Consider the following 14,999-nt stretch of genomic DNA (forward strand, 5'->3'; position numbering starts at 1 on the left):
TCACTTAACATAAGGAAGTAAAGCCTCATCACAGAAACAAAGAGAGACAGAAATCTCCCCTTGACACTCCTATATTACTTTGCTGAGACATGTACCAGTACCCTCAATTAATAAAAAAAAAAATGCTGTTATTGTCATAGAAACAGAGTAGAATGCTGGTTATCAGAGGCTGGAGGTGGAAGGATTAGGGAGTCACTGGCCAAAGAATACAAATTTCAATGAGAAAGAAGGAATAAGTACACGAGTTACATGAGACATAATGGTGACTACAGTTAATAAGAATACACTGTGTCCTTGGAAACAGCTGAGACAGTAGATTCTGAGTCTTCTCACAACGTCAAAAAATATGGGAGGTAATACATTTACTAATTAATCGATTTAGCCATTTCACAGTGTACACACATAGGTAGTCATAGAAACTTACATTGTATACCATAATATGTACAATTTTTGTCAATTTAAAAAATATATTATTGTAAAATTGATGAAAACTGCCATTGAGTATGTACTATGTGCAAGGCACTGTCCTCAGCACATTTTATACTCTGTCACATTTAATTTGCACAATAATTCTTGGAGGTAAGCCTTATTGGGAAACTTAATATTTGAGAACAATAAGGCATTTTATGCATGGAAACACACTTCAGAAATAAAGAATAACATTTGCTTTATGCAAAACAAAAAATAGCATTAGATTGATCATATAAATTTGACAAAGCTACTCATCACTAAACCCACACAAAAGTAATGATGTGCTTATAATATGTATTTATGGAGACAGCCTTAGAGAGAAGTTCACTTATTTTTTTGACTTAATCAAAGACTTCTTGAGTAGGTACTCTTATTTACCAAAAGAGACAGACACACAGGTCTTCAAGTGACTTTCCCAACTGTTACCCAACAGTTACCAACAGCCAATCTTAAAATGCATTTCTTTACCACCTATCCAGTTCTGCAAATACTCAAAGAAGCTATGTATTTGAAAACTATGTAACAGCAATAATAACCAAAAAAGTCTTTAGAAATAATACCTTAAAACTGTAATTGATGTAAGTATCTCTTCCATTACAAATGTTACTGAGACATAATAATCCGGGGTACACCAAGAAATCTTCATAGGATTATATTTTATTTGAAAGGGAGAGAAAGAAAGGAAAGAGGGGGAGAACATTCATTGTTTGATTCCTCGAACATCCCAGGCTGAGACAGGCCTATCTAGGAGCTGGAACTCAGTCTGGGTCTTTCACATAGGTGGCAGGGGCCCAAGTACTTAAGTAATCACCTGCCACCTCTCATGGTATGCATTAGGAAGCAAAGCTGGGACCCGAACCCAGGCACTTCAATATGGGATGCATACTCAGAAGGGTGCTAAATCACAACAGAATTGGATTGCTTTGCTTAGTTATTTATTCCCCATGTTTTGTGTTGCTTGCTTAAGTCTTTACTAAAGCACTCATAGAAAAAGGGGACCAATCTTTCCACTTAGGCAGAATTTTAAAATATCCCCTTCTCCCACCTACACACAAACATGCACGTGTATGCACATGCACATATACTGACATGTGTTCAAGCACAGGTCAGTTTTTAAAGATATTTTGATGAAACATATATGCTTTGGCAGATTTTAATATTTCTTAGAACTGAAATTATCTTCCCAGGCAAGTGGACACTCTCCCTGTGGAACACAGAGCTGTCAAAAGAGCAGAGGGCTTTGTCTTAAATCAAAAAATTGTCACCATTCCAGTAGGAAGTTCTCTCTGAGGCCAGAAACACTAGGGCTGGCATTCTTTATAGGATTACTCTTCCTCCTGTGCCAAAGTCTTAACCTGACTCTTCTCTTTCTGGATTACCATGGTGAGACTTGTTGGCCATCATAGCACACCTGGTTAATCCAATGCTTCTCACATTCTCCACCTGCTCCTGGCCTATTGAACAGACTCTGACCATTTCCCGCTTGCCAATTACTGAGTAGCTCTCAGATCACTTTGGAGTACAAAAACTGCCATCTTCGGATGTTCAGACTATTCAGGGAACTCTGAAAGCTACACGCTTCCTCTGTATTTTATTTAGGTTTGTGATCCGGGCTCCACACTCACATCATACACACCGGCAGCCCATTAGTGGCCGTGGGCGATGCTCAGTCACTCAAACTGCACCGGGGAGTTGCACTGTTTTCGTCCATCACATTGACACCTGGTCTTAGAAACCCTTTCTTCTTGGATCTCCATGCCAGCATGAATGCGGCAGCATTTCCTCCTCTCCTCCACTACTCTATCCCCTGGGGAGAAACAGAGCAAATGGAGGAGGAGGAGGCAGGGCAGAGGAATGCCATCCGTACATGTTCAATGCACTAACTCGGTTCCGGCTGTGGCTGGCTGATTGTGTACAGCACCGTGATGACTTATTTAGCAGCTGCTCTGTACCATGCGTTCTACAGAGTGCTGTTGATTGTTCTGTGATATAAATTAAGTCTCATGACAACATAATGAAATTGTTACTATTTTTCTTATTCCACAAACGAGGAAACTAACACACACAGTCAAGTCTCTGAAATGCTCGTTCTTATCCATCTTCAGATTACTCTGCATGAGTACCATACCACGTGATAAGCACTATCCCCGAGTTTGTACATGGGAGCATTGAAACATGGTCTCCCAGAGATGTTCACTTCCTAATCCCCAAAACCTGTGAGTGTGCTCAGTTTCATAGGGTCCTTGTTTCCTGTTGCTGTAATACAGTATCTGAAACTGTGGGATTTATAAAGAAACGTTTATTTTGGCTCATAGAAAGCATGACACTGGCTTCTGCTCACCTTCTGGTGAGAGCCACACGCTGTGTCTTGATGTGGCAGAAAAGCAGAGGGCAAGAGGGCACATGCTGAAGAGAGAAAACCTGAGGGGGCCCTGACTTTATAACACCCGGCTCTGAAGTAACTAATACAGTCCCAAGAGAACACTTTAATCCTTCTTAACAACATAATCACTCCTTGAAGGTCCCCAAAGCACAGGCAGTAAAAGCAAAACCAAACAAATGGGACTATATTAAATTCAGAAGCTTTTGCATAGGAAAGGGAACACAGTAGGAAAAAACATTTGCAAACCACCTATCTGACAAAGGATTAATATCCCAAATACATCAGCAACTTCAAAAGACTCAACAACAAGAAAACAACCAATCTAGTTGAGAAATGGGCAAAGGAATTCAATAGATAGTTCTCAAGACATACAAATGGCCAACAAATATACGAAAAAAAAAAATGCTCAACATTGCTGCCGTCAGGGAAATGCAAATCAAAACACAATGAGATGTTACTCCATCTCTGTCAAAATGGCTAAAATCCAAAACACAGAGAGTAACATATGCTAGTGAGGATAAGGGCAAGGAGGAACACTCATACACTGTTGGTGGTAATGTAAATTAGTGCAGCTACTGTGGTGGAGATTTCTTTAAAAACTAGAAATAGACTTGCCATATGATCCAGCAATCCCACTCCTGGGTATATACACAAAAGACTGGAACACAGCGTATTAAAGAGATAGCTGCATGGCCATGTTTATAGCAGCACTATTCACAATAGCCAAGGTGTCCATCATCAGATGAATGGATAAAGAAATGTAGTGTGTGTGTGTACACACACATACAATGGGATATTATTCAGCTATTAAAAAAAAAAAAGAGTTAAATTCTGCCATCAGAAGGACATCAGGTTGAGTGAAATGAACCAGACCCAGGAAGACAAATACTGCATGGTCTCCCTTATATGTGGGAGCTAAAATTTTAAAAACAAACAAAAGGGGCCAGCATGGTGGTATAACAGGTTAATCCTCTGCCTACAACACCTGTATCCCATATGGACACCAGTTCAAGTCCTGGCTGCTCCACTTCCAATCCAGCTCCCTGCTAATGTGCCTGGAAAAGCAGTGGAAGATGGCCAAGTGCTTGGGCCCCTACATCCACTTGGGAGAACTGGAAGAAGCTCCTGGCTTCGGGCTTTGATCTGGCCAAGCCCTGGTCATTGCAACCATTTGAGGAATTAACCAATGAATGAAAGCCCCCCTCTTCCCCTCTCTCTCTCTCTCCATGGCTTTGCCTTCCAAATAAATAAATAAATTTTTTTAAAAAGGGAAAAAAAGAAATGCCTGTGTATTTCAGTATTACTATAAAAATAGCTTTGTAAAACTTTGTTCCATACCTCTGTCAAACCAGTGGTTAAGGATGTTATACTACTATAGTTTTAACAATTTGTCTTTAAAATTTATTGTACATGGGTGAAATGGTCATTTTTCTATTCAATTATTGTTTATAGCCATTGTCTATATCTCCATTAAACTTGGGTCTTTTTGCTTTTTACTTGTTAAACTTCATATTCAGTGAAGTGTTAAGCCTTTTTACTGTAATGCAATTTTAAAATATGTTCTTTCAAAAACTAAAAAAAAAGAGAAGGAAAGAGGTTGGGAGAGGAAGGAGACTGAGGGGGAGGCAGGGAGGAAGGGATTATTTTTATGTTCTTAGAATTGCAACTATAAATCACATTGAATCTGTTAAAAACTAATTAACATTAAAATTAAAGTTTTTTTTTAAAAAAAGAAAGAATGGAACTTGGGTAGGAACCCAGGAGGACAATTTGTTTAAGAGATGAGCCAAGGAAAGTTAGCCAGGATAAGAGGCCTTCCAAATCTGTGTTGGTAAAATATAATTAAAGGCAAACATTTATTATTGGATAAGCATTCAAACAGAACGTGATGTGCACTGCAGGCATCCTCAAGAGATCCGCAGGTCACTAAGACAGAAAGAAATCTCAGCCTCCTACACAGTCATGCAGATACAACCCATTACACACATGGCCCCAAGACAGAACTAGTCCTCAACAGAGATGGCTTGACAGTACCATTTTTCATAATCCTTGATTAGACCAGTAATTAGGGTGACCACCTCCATCAGGTAACCAGCTTCATGCAAAGGAAAATAAACTTTTCATATCTTATGACAAGAGGTAGCTTTGAAATTGGAACAAGGGACCACCACCACCCAAGTTGGGCTCCTACCAGCTAAGGAACCTGGGAAGAGGGGTGCTATCTCCCTTAACATTTACAAGAACTGGCCTCCAGCTACTTAACAAAGACATTTCTGAGGCCAGTGCTGTGGCATAGGTTAAGCCTCTGTCTAGGGCGCTGGCATCCCATGTGGACGCTGGTTCACATCGGTTTACCTCCTGGCTGTTCCACTTCCAATCCAGCTCTCTGCTATGGCCTGGGAAAGCAGTGGAGGATGGCCCAAGTGCTTGGGCCCCTGCACCCACGTGGGAGACCTGAAAGAATTCTGGCTCTTGGTTTTGGATCAGCCCAACTCCAGCTGTTGGCAGCCATTTGAGGAGTGAACCAGCAGATGGAAGACCTCCCTCTCTGTCTCACCTCTGTCTGCAATTCTGCCTCTCAAATAAGCAAACAAATCTTTAAAAAAAAATGAAGACTTTTATTCTAAATCATAAAGTTGAAAGCACTATGTAGTTTTCAAAACCATTTATATACATTACAGGCTAGAGGAGGAGTTTATCTTTTTTTTAATTTTCATTTATTTATTTGAGAGGCCACCCATATGGGATGCCAGTGACTGGGGCAGAGGCTTAGCCCACTACACCAAGGTGCTGGCCTAGAAGAATTTATCATTACAACTTGTCTAAAGCAAATTCTCAAGCAAAAGGGATAGGAGTACAAATCTTTTCATATTTCAACAGGAACAATTAACCTACTTATGTTTTATTTGCATTGGTTCCTACATAGGAGTGGGACACCACCTAGCATTCAAAGAAGATATACCCTGAGATAAGGTTGTGTTTGGTATTAGTTTTAGTTTAAGACTTAGCAGTGTACGGGTGAGGGGTGAGCATCCCAAACCTAGTAAGGACAGACAGCTACAGAACTTTACCAGAGGTTTGGGTCGGGGGGGGGGGGGGGACCCAGCAGGGTTGTGTCAGAGAACCAATCAGGTTCATCACTAAGGACATGGAGGCAGTGGAAAGGAAGGGTTTCAGAGAGAGGGGGTGGGGTAAAAAGAGAGAGAAATTATGGTGCAGAATTTTGGAGAAAGCCAGGTAAAGGAATTCACTTCACTGGAAGAAGATACACAAGGCTCGTCTCCAAGGAAAGAGGATGGGAAATAAGGCAGCAAAGGACGAGTGGGACTGTGCGGGTTGGAAGAGGACTTGACAGACCCAACAGAGGAAGCTGAAGATGTTTACATTTAGCATACCGCTAGGTGCATAGGGAACCCAAAGCAAAGAGAGCCTTTAAGAGGGGAGGGTCATCTATCAAGAACATTCAGGAAAAGAAAGCAGGGAGATTAAAATTTAAGAGCCAAAGAGACATGAATATCCATCCCAGTTAACATCAAAGGGTTGTGATGAGGCTGAAATGATAACATGCTCTTAGGACATGCTACCTGGGTGCTGCTCAGGTCACTAGTTTAAAAATACCATAGACTGTGGATGTAAAGCAAACTTTACACCTTCACAAGTCTGGATACAGCAAGTTCAAGATCAGAGTGCCAGCTCAGGGCCCACCTCTCAGTCTACAAACAGATGCCTTTTTTTTTTTTTTTTTTTTTTTTTTTTTTGACAGGCAGAGTGGACAGTGAGAGAGAGAGAGACAGAGAGAAAGGTCTTCCTTTGCCTTTGGTTCACCCTCCAATGGCCGCCGCAGCCGCTGATCTGAAAGCAGGAGCCAGGTGCTTCTCCTGGTCTCCCATGGGGTGCAGGGCCCAAGCACTTGGGCCTTCCTCCACTGCACTCTGGGGCCATAGCGGAGAGCTGGCCTGGAAGAGGGACAACCGGGACAGAATCTGGCGCCCCGACTAGAACCTGGTGTGCTGGCGCCGCTAGGAGGAGGATTAGCCTAGTGAGCCATGGCGCCAGCCTAAAGATTTATTTCTTTATTTGAAAGGCAGAGTTACAGAGAGGCAGAGACGAGAAAGAGAGAGATCTTCAATCATCTGGCTCACTCCCCAAATGGCCGCAGTGACTAGAGCTGGGCTAGGCCAAAGCCAGAAGCCAGGAGCTTCTTCTGGGTCTCCTATGTGGATGCAGGGGCCCAAGTGCTTGAGCCATCCTCTGCTGCTTTTCCAGGCACATTAGCAGGGAGCTGGATCAGAAGTTTTGCAGCTGGGACTCAAGCTGGTGCCCATATGGGATGCCGGTATCCAGGCAGCAGCTTTACCTGCTACGCCACAGCACTGGCCCTGATTATTTAAATTTTAATTAATTAAAAATGTTGGCTAGTGGCTACATATCACACAGTGCAGCTTAGAACAATGACAAAATAGAAGCATTTAATATTTAAAGTATCCAGCTCATAGTAAGTTCCTAAAAATAATTATTGTAATGATACATATTATTAAAAATATTTTCAACATCTAGAACGGAGTTTCCCAAGCTATTTTCCCAATAACACTTTTCCTTTTGGAAATGTTAAGCTTAATAACATGTGTGATTAACAAAATGAAATAGAAGTTCTCAGATCATCCATTGTTAATATGCATTATGCATATTCAAGAATAGCATATGGTATGCAGGACTTTTTTTTTTAGGCCTTTTCAATATTTTCCCCAAAATTATATATTCCCTGAAACTCTTTTATCCCCAAAGTATCTATTAACAATACCTGAGGAGCCAACATTGTGGCGTAAGGGGCTAAGCCTCCACCTGCAGCACCGGAATCCCATATGGGCACTGGTTCATGTTCTGGCTGCTCCTCTTCCAATCCAGCTCTCTGCTTATGGTTTGGGAAGGCAGTAGAAGATAGCCCAAGTGCTTGGGCCCTTGCACCCAAGTGGGAGACCCAGAAGAAGCGCCTGGCTTCTTCCAGTGGATGGAAGACCTTTCTCTCTGTCTCTCCTTCTCTCTCCTTCTCTGTCTATAACTGTATCCCTCAAATAAATAAATAAAATCTTTTTTAAAAAATCACCTGAAACTTGTGTTTTGGAAATTTCCTGAAACATATTTCAGGAAATGCTAGTGTGGAAAAAAGGAACACAATACAATTAAAAGCCTTAACCCAAACGGCACTACTTGAAATTATTCTGGGATTAAGCTATTTTTAAAATTATTTTTAAAGTTATTTATTGATTAACTTGAAAGAGATAAATAGAGACAGAAAGGGAGACCTTCCATCCCATAGTTCACACCCTAATTACCTGCAACAGCTGGGGCTGGACTGGGCTGCGCCCAAACCAGGAGCCAGGTACTCCATCTGATTCTCCCACGGGGGTGCCAGGGACCCATTACCTGCTGCCTCCGAGGGCGCATTAGCAGAAAGCAGGGTGGGAAGCTAAGCGAGGGCTGAACTCAGGCACTGACACGGATCGAGGAGCTTCGTGTGAGCATCTTAACCACCGTGCCAAATTCCCACCCCAGGCTGCCTTCTGTCTAACACTATCTTTTACCTCATTCTTTATCCACAAGGGCCCACCCTACATCTTTTTGTGGTAGCCTCTAACAGAGTAAAACAGCTTTTTTTTTTTTTAAATTTTTATTAAAGCATAGGAGCACATTTTAAAAATGAATTCTCATTGAAAACTGCTACCTCTCTACATAACAGATCAAAACAGCATGTTATTACTACCATTTTGTTCTCAATGTATATATTTATTCACCTCTGGGTTTGATGACTAATAAAAATAAGGAGAATAGTGTCAGTAGCTGTGGCATAGCATCCCATATGGGCACCACTTCAAGTCCCAGCTGCTCTACTTACAACCCAGCTCCCTGCTAATGTACCTGGAAGGGCAGTGGAGGATGGCCCATGTTCCTGGGCCCCCGAACACATGAGGGAGACCCAGATGAAACTCTTGGCTCCTGGCTCTGGATCAGCCCAGCTCTGGCTGTTGCCGCCATTTAGGGAGTGAACCAGCAGATGGAAGATCTCATGTTCTCTCTCTATCTCTCTCTCTGTAACTGTCTTTCAAAAAAATATATAAATCTTTAAAAAATAAAAATAAAATAAGGAAAAAAAATCCCAAAGTGGGGACCATAGACATTCAAAGCCATCTTACCTCTTTCCTAGCATGTAATTGGGTTTTATGCTTTTAGTTGTTAAAGCATTAAAAGGCCACAACTTATGTGTGTGTGTGTGTGTGATAGCAGGGCTTTTTTAGGTATTTTGTTTTATTTCAAATTTTTTTGTTGTTGTTTTAGTAACTAAGTTGCAATTACAGAATAGTTTTAGGTTAAATAGATACAGCAGGAAAAAAAAATCCCCAAAATAATTTACCTGAAATTTCTACTTTCACCCAGATAATATGAACCAGACTTATCCTACCTAAAAACTTTAAAAACACACACACACAGAGAGAGAAAAAATATATAAAACAATGATTTTCAGGGGCTGGCTCTGTGGCACAGTGGGTTAAAGCTCTGACCTGCAGCACCAGCATCTCCCATAGGTACCAGTTTGAGTTCCAGCTGCTCCACTTCTGATCCAGTTCCATGCTGGTGCACCTGGAAAAGCAGTGGAGCATGTCCTGGGTCCTTGGGCCCCTGAACCCACATGAGAAACCCGAAAAAGGCTCCTGTCTTTTGATCAGCTAAGCTGCAGCTGTTGCAGCCATTTGGGAAGTGAACTATCAGATGGTAGACCTCTCTCTTTCTATCTCTACCTCTCTCTGTAACACTTTCAAATAAATAAATCTTTAAGGAAAAAATGGTTTTCAGACAGTGGACATCAGGTAGTGCAGGAGAGTGATACCTGAGTGTGGTTTACCCTCCAAAAATTGCCCTAGACTATCTGGAGAAACGTTCCAGGTTGCAGCCTGGAGTGGGGGAATCTCAGGCCACATCTACCACACCTAGTCTTCTAGACACAAAAAAGAACTGGGAGTCCAAGTAAACCAAGGCAGAAAAAGTTCACAGAGCAAAACAGCAAAGAAGAAAGAATTGAACAGAGAAAGAGTTGAGGAGATTTGCAGTGGGTTCTCCCTGGATTTGTTGGCCTAATATCGAGCAGTGAATGTGTGGGAAAACTACCCTACAAGTTCACGTAGGATTAGAAATAGTTTGGTTCTCCCCCAGAGTAGAAAAATATCATAATTTATAAGACAAAGGGTTGAAAAATAGCAGGGTTCTGACTCAATGGAAGGGCAAAGTTAGCCCTGAATTAAAATCTGCTGATTCGACCTAATGCAAGCAAGAATCAAAATAATCAACCTGTTTCCAAGAAACCAAGTGTATCTAAGAACAAAGCTCAAAAAATGTTATAGGATGTAAGGACAAATTTTTAGGATGAAGAGGCTTGTATCTAGGTTCGGCTCTGGTAAACAAGTAACTTGTCTGCCGGATGACCTTCTCCTGCTCCTTGGGAGCCTGGCCAGTTCCCAGGGAGGAGGATAAAGGAATGTTTCTGATAAACAGGTGGGCATGCTCTCTGGCCAAGATCCGAGATGGGACGCACTGCTTGCCTAAATCTTGGCAATGAGCCCCCTTTGTCCTTGGGGGCTTTAAGAGGGAGCCAGAGCAAGCCTCTGCTGCTGCTGTTCCATCCCGGGGGAACACGCAGTCCTGCTGGACGTTGAACGTGCCTGTGATGACTACTGATGGTGCTTAGTTCTCAGTATGGATCCTTTTCCGGTGCTGTTTGTTGCCCATGATGATTACTGATGATGTTTTGTTCTCAGTATTGATGCTTTTCCGGTGCTGTGTCAAGATTGCCTAGTGGTAAATTCCCGGGTTGAGTCCCTACTCTTAGGGACTCCCCCCCCCCCCACTTCTTTCTCTCTCTCTGCCCTGCTTCTTAAAATTTGCTACTTAAATAAACTACTTGTTTCTTTATACTACAAGGCTTGTAGAGTATTTCTTGCGGATGGAACTAAAAGTAACTAAGTCTGTGCACAGCAGACAGCTAAGAAATAATTTGCTGTCACATAGGAATACAAAACATCCAGCTCCCAAAAAGGCAAAAAAATCACAATGTTTAGCATCCAGTCAAAAAATTACCAAGCATGCAAAGAAGCAGAAGAGTGTGACTCTTGACAAGAAAAGCTAATCAATACGAAGAGATCCCAAAATAGCAATGATGGTAGAAAGTGTAGACAAAGGGTATAAACTGCTGTTGAAACTATGCTTCGTGATGCCATAAACAAGAGTGTCAGTTTGTTAAGTCAACAACAGGAGTCACTGCACTTACTCCTCATGTAGGATCTCTGTCCTTAATGTGCTGTACATTGTGATTTAATGCTATAACTAGTACTCAAACAGTATTTTTCACTCTGTGTTTCTATGTGGGTGCAAACTGTTGAAATCTTTACTTAATATACACTAAACTGATCTTCTGCATATAAAGAGAATTGAAAATGAATCTTGATGTGAATGGAAGGGGAGAGGGAGCAGAAAAGGGGAGGGTTGCGGGTGGAAGGGAAGTTATGGAGAGGAAGCCATTGTAATCCATAGCTGTACTTTGGAAATTTAAATTCATTAAATAAAAGTTAAAAAAAAAAAAAAAAGAAACTATGCTTCGGGTTCCAGCACTGCGGCACAGCAGGTTGAAGCCCCAGCCTGCAGCCCCAGCATCCCATTTGGGTGCCAGTTTGAGTCCCAGCTGCTCCTCTTCCTATACAGCTCTCTACTAAGGTCTGTGGAAGATGATCCAAGTTCTTGGGCCCCCGCACCTGCATAGGAGACCGAGAAGGAGCTCCTGGCTCCTGACTTCAGATCCCCTCAGCTCTGGCCATTGTGGCCATTTGGGGACTAAACCAGCAGGTAGAAAACCTCTCTCTGTCTCTGTGTAATGCTTTAATACTTTCAAATGAATAAAATAAATCTTTAAAAAAATCTATGCTTCATACATTTATGAAGGTAGAACACAGAACTAGAAAAAAAGCAATTCTAAAAAAACAAAGACTCTGAACAGCAAAAGCAATCTTAAGCAATAAAAACAAAGCACAATACCAGATTTCAAGATATAGTACAGGATGGATGTAATCAAAACAGCCTGGTATTGACACAAAAACAGACATGTAGACCAATGGAACAGAAGAGAAAGCTCAGAAATTAATCCATGTGTCTACAAGCAACTGATCTTTGACAAATAAGTTTAAATCATTCCCCTGGTAGGCTCACTACCTTCTATCTCCCAGGGTACACATTAGAGGAAGCTGGAGCAGAAGTGGAGGTTGGACTCATTTCCAGGCATTCTAGTATGGGCTGCAGACGTCCCAAGTAGCCCTTAATCCACTGTGCCACAGTATCCAACCCCAGAATGCCTCCCTTGGCTTCTCCTTCTCAATACTTTTTCTTCATAGCTGCTATGGTTTGGTGGGGAGGCAACTGAGCAACAAATCTATCCGTCAAGGCCAATTAGTGAAGCACAAGCACTAGGAGATGTCACCGAAGGTAGGTGCAAAAAGAGAATAGAGATAAATGGAGATAGAAATGAGAGGGATGGAGTTGGTAAAGATATTGATGTGACAGAGAGAGGAAGGGAGGGGAGATAGAAGGGGGAAGGAGGAAAGACTGAGAGAGAAAATTGATGGAGAGCAAGAGAGAGATGGCAGAAATACAGAGATGGAGGTGATAGAGCTAGAAATAGGAACAGAAACATATAGGACTTTGTTAGAGTGATTTAACCTTATACAAAGGTAGGAGCTGGCTAGGTCATCTGTGAAAGGCTGTTGTCTCCTGATCCAGCACTGGGGCTTAAGGTGTGTGGGGCAGGCAGTTGGGAAGGAAAGATGGGTGTAAAGCTGGGGGAAGCAGAAAAATATCCCATGGCTGCATACTCACTCCCCACAAGTTTCCCACAATAATCTGTTTTGTGGGTCTCTATAACCAGAAAGGGAATTGGGGGTAAATGTAATTCAGCCAGGCTAAGCTGACATTAAAAAACCACTGTGGCTGGTGGGAGGGAAATTATGCAGGGGGGAAAAGCCACTGTAATCCATAAGCTGTACTTTGGAAATTTATATTTGTTAAATACAAGTTAAATAAAAACCACTGTGGCAAGGAAAAAAGCATTTGTGGGAGAGCAGAGGCTTACAATTACCCATGTTGGTTCTGGCCCCAATTAAAACCAAAATCAAAACCACATCTGGGGGTGCTCTATCTCAGCTTATCACATAATGAATTGTTTGGCAGTCACCTTTCGCTGTATTTAGAAATCCTGGAAGAAAACTGTGAGGAATCCACTATGTGACTCAGTTGCCTTTTAAAGGAGAGGCCACGCATGGAACAAAAAGATTTTTCAGAGAACACCAAGCCATTAAGTAATGCCAAACAAAGTGTCCATCCCCAGAGAATTTCTCCTGCAACACTCAAGGCCATGGGGAAAGAGGTGAGGGTACCCACTCTTCCAAAGAAGATACTGGTACTGCAGAGCAAGCCAGGATAAGATTAAATAGTTCATGAACTTGAATCTCAGTTGCCTCAAAAGAATGTTTTTTCCAAGCATGAGTTCTGGAGGTTAATTGAGTCTGATCCAGAAAAGAGCTCAGTGGTGACAGAATAAGAGATAAGCAGATCTTTCCTAGGGTATGGCCCAGAGGTCATTTTCCTTGGTGAGGAGAAGGTCTAGAAAAGCTGTTAGGGCCTCAGTGTTTCAGGGCTGCTAAAAACTGCTAAGAGTGGAGGCTGGAGTTCTCTACAGATACATCGGCAACAGAGCTCCATTTGTGGCAGCAAGAGCAACTCCAAACAACTTTGCCCACCCTCGATAGTCTGAGAGGAGGAGCACCATGGCTGGTGAAGGAACACCTGATCAAAACCAGGCAGCGACAGAAGGGGCTAGAGACGACTGTGGTGCAGTGGGTCATGTCACTGCTTGGGATGCCAGCTTCCCATATTTCAGTGCCAGTTTGAGTTCCAGCTGCTTGGCTTGCAATCCAGATTCCTGCTAATGTGCCTGGGAAGGCAACAGATGATGACCCAAGTGCTTGGGCTCCTACACTTGGATGAGAGAGACTAGGATGGAGTTCCTGGCTCCTGTCTTCAGCCTGGCCCAGCCCTGGCTATGGGGAGTAAGCTAGGGGATGGAAGATTCTCTCTCTCTCTCTCTCTCTCTCTCCCTGCTTCTTATGCCTTTCAAATTAATTAATTAACATAAGAAAAAAGAAGGAGTCTAGAGACCTGCTGTGAAGAACAGCATCCCTGGGAACCCGGAAGAAATACACACATAGCCCATCCCTACCACGACCTCCATCAAAGGGGTAGGGGTCTCTGCAACAACAAGGACTTCAAGTTCTAAGGTTTGAGAGGATTCAAATGAAGAAGCCTTGACAAAGGAGCAAAGACCTGTGTTAGAGCATTTGAGGGCCAAAGAGTTCCTAAGAAACCCAGAGTGTTCTGTCTTCGATACTCCAAAGTTTATTTCCAAGTTCCTCTTTCCAGGTGATCCGGGGTCTCAAATTTCGGCTCCAGGTTTTGCTTGTTAGCAATGACCCCAGTCATACCCCTTCTCACCCTTCTTACACTCCTCTGCAGTACTCAGAGAGAGGAACTTTCAGAACACCCAGCCCCCTACAGGCAGCCCAGAGAGGTGGGGACTCACGGAGGGTCAATGTGTGAGGGGACAGTCCAAGGTCATCAGCGAGCATCTGTCAGGAAACAGGCAGCCCGTCTGTTACAGGCTGGAGACCTGCACTACCGAGATTTGGCGAGCTTTCTGCTCCTTGACACAAGTGCATTTGGAGAAAGGACTAATGGCTGCTCAGGAGGAGGAAGCTGTAGTAGGATGTGAGGTGCCTGTTTGAGGCTCATGAAGCTTAAGGAGGTTGCAGAGGAGTTAAGTCACAAATGGGCGATTTTAGACATCAGCACACTGGTGTTTGGCTTTCACTTCGGGGCTCTAGGAGAAAGGTGTGATAATGGAAAGCCAGGGCTTTTCACTTCTCAGACAAATCGCACAATGCGACCACCAAGAATATTCTTTCTTTTCTTTCGATTGTGGTAAAGCAAATGACAGTTTTGTCTCAGGAAGCTGGTCCTTTAGGGAGATCCTATGACAGCTTCTTTTGTAAAACCA

The sequence above is a fragment of the Lepus europaeus genome, chromosome 14 (assembly GCF_033115175.1).
Source record: "Lepus europaeus isolate LE1 chromosome 14, mLepTim1.pri, whole genome shotgun sequence".
Lineage (NCBI taxonomy): Eukaryota > Metazoa > Chordata > Mammalia > Lagomorpha > Leporidae > Lepus > Lepus europaeus.